This window comes from Perca fluviatilis, chromosome 12 (assembly GCF_010015445.1).
Source record: "Perca fluviatilis chromosome 12, GENO_Pfluv_1.0, whole genome shotgun sequence".
In the NCBI taxonomy this organism is placed as follows: Eukaryota; Metazoa; Chordata; class Actinopteri; order Perciformes; family Percidae; genus Perca; species Perca fluviatilis.
Window position 1 is genome coordinate 30329318 of NC_053123.1, and position 5620 is coordinate 30334937.

Below are 5620 nucleotides of genomic sequence, written 5' to 3' on the forward strand. Positions count from 1 at the left end.
GATGCTTTTTTGTTTGTCTCATAATCAAAGTCGCATGTGATGTATCTATAGCAGGATTCTTCAGGATACAAGAAAAAAAAACATTTCAGTTCAATACGATGCACCGTAGCTTTAGAAGACTTTAATAAGACACCGGGTCAAAGCTTTCTTTGTCATCAGTGCGTTATATCAAACGGGGGGGGGGGTTTCCAGGTGGGCAGTGGGCACAGAGCTGCTGTTGGAGCTGTAAATGCCAGCCTCAGAACTTCACCGAGCCGGACATTAGAGATGGTTATCACCTGGCCGAGGCAACAAAGAACAAAGGGTGGTGCTTTTCAACATGGGGGGGTGGGGAGGGGGTGGGGGACTGAAAATCCCCTTCTTCTCCGGCATGAAGTCATGCAGCGAGCGCTTTACTGCTGATGTCATCCAGCAAATGTCTTTCCTCTGGAGATCAACAAGAAACTCGATTCTTAAAACATGAAATCTGGACCTTTAAAATACGGCATTGGCCAACATCTTGTCTTTATCGAGGGCCTATAGAAAACATTTGAATCAGAGTCAGGTTTAGGCCTTCACATTTTCAAGAAAGTTGCCTCTGTGTTTCGGTGCGTAACAGTAAAAACAGAAAATAAAAATAAAAAGCAAGTACTGCAAAGTTAAGCCCAGTTCAGACCAAAGATTAGCGACGAGCCAAGTGTAAACTTGCAACTACTTGCAACGCGCTGGTCTGCAGCGTTCTGAAAGCTGCCAGTTCACGCCGATGCGATGAGACTGTACATCATCTCCATAGCAACCACGCTTTGTACTTCTGTTCTAACTTACGACTTTCAGCCATTTTTGTAGCTGGATATATCATTTGTTGAGTCTAAATATTAATGTGGATAACATTGAGATGCTTGCTACAGTTGCATTTCTAGTGATGAATTGGCGAAAACGCGTTTTATTTCTCTGATTCACTGCTTTGTCCTATGCGCTCCCTCTCTTCGGTCACTCTTGCTCGCTCGACCATACATGCTCGCGGGCGCACGTTGAGCCTCCGTTAACAGTTTGTAACTGTAAATTAAATGGATTATTTTATTGTATCTGACTCCACCAGCTGACTTCTCTGTTGGCTGTTGAAACAGGTGACGTCCCTTACATTCTAAAACCAGCCTCTGGAGACTCGACCAGTTGAGTCGCAGAGACGCCATCAGCTGGTTGTAGAGCGCTTTTCTCGTTTTAACAACCACTCAAACCTCTTTACACACTAGAGGCACCATTCACTCCATTCACAACAAACATTCATACTCCAGTGACCGAAGCTGCCGTACAAGGTGTCACCTTCTCTTCAGATAAACATTCACACAGAGATGGCGCGGCATCGGGAGCAATTTGGGGGCTCAGTGTCCTGCCCAAGGACACCTCGACATGTAGACTGTAGGGGCCAGGAATCGTTCCACCGACCTTTGCGATTGCTCCACCTCCTGAGCCACACTGTCCATTGTAGAGTATGTACAATATATCAGTTTTAAAATGAAAGAACGGTACCGTTTTGTGCAGGGATGTGCAAAAGTTCAGTTTAACATATAAAGAATATGTGCAATTTACAGAGATAGTTCAAAAGATGTGCGTTAATGTAACGCATAGAGACAGATGTGAAGACGTTAATGTAACCTGTAGTATCTATGGGGCATCTAGAACATTTTACATGGAGTGGCAAAGGGGTAGCAGGAGATCTTGGCAGGGTGGCTACGCCCTGAACTGCTACAAGTATTATTTCTAGTCATAGTTCTATTATCTTTGTTGTTACTATAATTGCCACCGTTCATCATCCCAACTGCTATAATTATTATGAATCATAATTCTCTACATCTGTATATCTGTATCCATCTCTGTGTCCCAGCGGCAGATGGCTTCCCACCGAGAGCCTGGGTCTGTCTGAGGTTTCTGCCCAAAAGGAAGTTTTTCCTCGCCACTGTTGCACCAAATGCTTGCTATTGGGGGAATTGTTGGGTCTTTGTAAATTATAGAGTGGGCTAGACCTACTCTATCTGTTGATTGACGATTTGACACTATAAATAAAATTGAATTTAGCTGAAATTGAATTAAATGGCTTGATCATATTTACTGATACAGACAAATAGAATAGAAAATAAAACAGAATGCTGAAAATATGTAATTTTACTGAGTGACACGACATTATATGTACTGCAATTTATATGGAAGGAGAATAAAAACATACCATATGGTCAAGGGGTAACTGCAGGCCTCTTCCTCTTCTTCATCTGCCTCCTCCTGATCACTCCCTGCCTCTGTCCCTCTCTCTGACTCTGCAGCCTCCTCTTCATCCCTCACAGTCAATTCTTCCTTTCCCTCTTGTCTTTCACTTATTTCTGCATCTCCTTCTGTGGTCTTCTCCTGCTCTGACCCTCCTGGTCTCTCCAGTTTACTGCATTCTTCTTCTTCATTTCTCTCCTTCTCTTCCTCCTGTGCACTACTCAGAATTTTCTTTGCTGGCAACATCCCCACTTTTACACTTCAGCTAATATCTCCAGCTACTCTGGCCTGCAAAAGTCAAGATGTGAAAAGCTCTGGTTAAGCCTGGTTCAGACGGCAGGATAATTTGGCCGATTTTAGCCCCGATTCACCCCTCCCGACAATCTTAAGGATGCTCCGATTATCGTAAAATAATCTGATCAGATATTCCTGCCATGTGTGGTGTGTTAAGACTGCTCTCGTCTGCTCGGAAGGACGTCGGGACCGCTCCAATCTCAAATCAGGGATATCCAACATGTTGGATTTATTTGATATTTTATTGATACAATAAAGTCGATGGACATAACTACATCCACAACTGCAGTCCACCAGAGTACATGGAAACGAATATATGAACGTGTATTTCAACGGTAATTAATCTGTGTAGTATGTAACGACTCACCTCCATATCATGATGTAGCAAGTATAGTCCATGCTCGCGTTGTCTCCACTTCTTTGACCATCGCCTTTTCTTTTGATAACGTTTTTTTCCGGTTAAAAACAAACTACAAACTATCGCCACTGCATCCGCCATGATTGTTTACTCTGAAGTCGCGTTTGATCTCGAGGGATTTTGCGAGATTTCCCGTCTGACCTGGGAATGCTCGGCAGTCAAATCGGTTCGTGTGTGATGTGTTGATTTTGCCGTGTGCTGCGCACCACACGCTGTACGACCAAAACTGTTAGACCCGTGATTTTTTATCGCCGTGTGTGGGGTCTCTCAGGATTGGAAAATCGGCCGACAATTTTAAAATCGTCCCGTGTGAACCAGGCTTTAGCCTTGTATTACATTACACTGTAGGGCCCTGTAGCTAATAAGTATTAGCCTGACAAGCCAGACCCACATTAAGATGTTGGGTCTGGCAATCTCAATCCGAGGGGCGGGATAAACGGTTGTCTTTCAAATTCCCTCTGCACTCATATCCAACCAGAGCAACGCTAGTTGATAGATTAAACTTTTGCCGTATCCGGTCGGCAAAACTCCGAACACCTCTTCCTTTTTAAGAATGACTTCAGTGCTTAACTCCAAGTCTTCCAGAGTCGCGGCAAAAGCCGATTCGAAAGCCCGCCGTTCGCCAGCAGCAGCAGCCATCTTCTTTGTTTTCAAGTAGCAGGGAATAGAGCTCAAAAGTCCCGCCCCTCCTCTGAGAGACCTTGGGTTCCGGAAGTAAATTTCCCGTTCATTTCTCCCATTGACGTCTGGAAAAATCCGTACATAAAGAGTTTTGGATCATGCCTTAGGCTAACCAGATGGTACGTGACTCATAAGCATACACCGTACCATTTCGAACAGAAAAACGAACAGAAAATCCCAAAAAAGTCAAAGGTACAAGACTGTGTACATATCGTCATTTCAGAGCGAAGGAACTACTCATCCCATAATCCACCGCGCACAACTGAATAAAGGAAGCTACGTTAGTTTAGCTAACAGCTAATTGGGCCCACCGCTAGCTGAGACAGCATGTAATAACTTTAAAAGACCCTCAAAATAAAACCTGAAAATAACCGTTAAAATATATAACGGCTGTTACATCAGCTGTAGCCTGCTTTCCCCAGTGTTTAGTTTGAGTTAACGTTATTTTAGACTGAATCAAGCTGTCAGCTAGCGGTTAGCTGTTAGCTAAACTAACGTTAGCTTCCCGGCGGAGGCTAACGGCAGAAGCGTGGAACAGATCGTGATTCGTGCAGTGTCGTAAATCCTCGTGACGGATCGTGCAGGCAGCTCCCCCTCCTCACCAGCATGAGTTCCACCAATCAGTGGCATGACTGTGGGATTGTGGGATTGTTCAGGATTGTGGGTAATGAAGTACTTATCCAAGACATCGCGAATAAAAGATGTTTATCTCAAAACAAGGTTGGTGCCCCATGATTTTTGGCGTCTATATGAGCATATAGAATCACTTAGTCACGTCGGCATGCTGGTTTTAAGTCTACCATCGACGGTTACCATTATATGGCTTATACTCCAATTTGTCAATGGAGAAATTGCATTGTATTTTTACTTCTGGAACCCGCTGTAGGCGGGACTGTTGAGCTCTATTCACGTGGAACCGTCACAACTCTGCCGTCCTTATGTTAAGCCCGCCCACCGACTCTATACACGATGTGATTGGCCCGGCTAGAGTTTGTTTTTTTCCAGCTTGCAAGCCAACGGAGAGTTGTTAGACTGACCCTGGCTGCAAATTACATTTGCTGCCGCTAGGGTGCGTCTAGATTTCTAGGCTAAATAAGTAGCCTAACAAACATAACATCAGAGGAGATGTATTACATGTACACAACAGTTTAGACAAGCCCTCTTAATCCCATTGTATTTGTTGTTTTCCCAGTTTGACAGTGAAGTATGTCGCCTGGTTTAATTTGTGCAGCCTTATTGCCGTGACATGTGAGAGGAAGTGGATTTTATAGTACTCCTTAACTAATCACATACAAATGATCGCTCTTAGCAAGCACTGTGTACTGTGCTGTAACCTAACGCCACCGAAACGGCGACCCTCTCTCTGTAAACTTTATGAATTCAAACATGCCAGTTTGTAATATTTTGTATTATGCCGTTCTTATCTTTACTAAAATCAAAACTAAGAGTCTGCGTCAGTGATCGTGGCAGGCCTTGTTGATGATGCCAGCTGCCGTCAGGAAGAAACTGAGTAATATGTAACTAATGTAGTTTTTTTTAAATGGGAATTTTGGAGAATCCCACTACCATGTCTGCGTGTTAAGTAAGGAGCTGTTACAACTATTAGCATAGCTTAGCAAACAGACTGAAAACGGAGGGGAAAATCCCCCAATTTGAAAACACGTCTTTATATTGGAACGTAACATGGCGTCCCATTCATTTTTCATATTATGCAGCAGTTTCTGTTTTGACATTTTTAGGAGAACAGCTTTATTTGGGTTACTAACGTCAAAATAAAAAATGTTGATTAGGTTATTATGTGAAGGGTTCAGGCTGGGTGGGGGAAATCATGAGATTAGGTCATCTTATGTAGCTACACAAAGTACGTGTTTTGCTAAAATGTGGGCGCCTTTTGTGTGTATCATCTCTGTCAAATGACCAGGAAAAACCCCTAAAATGTACTGGCTGTGTGTTGTGGGTAGAGGTGGGGACGCAGCACTTCTCTGTCGC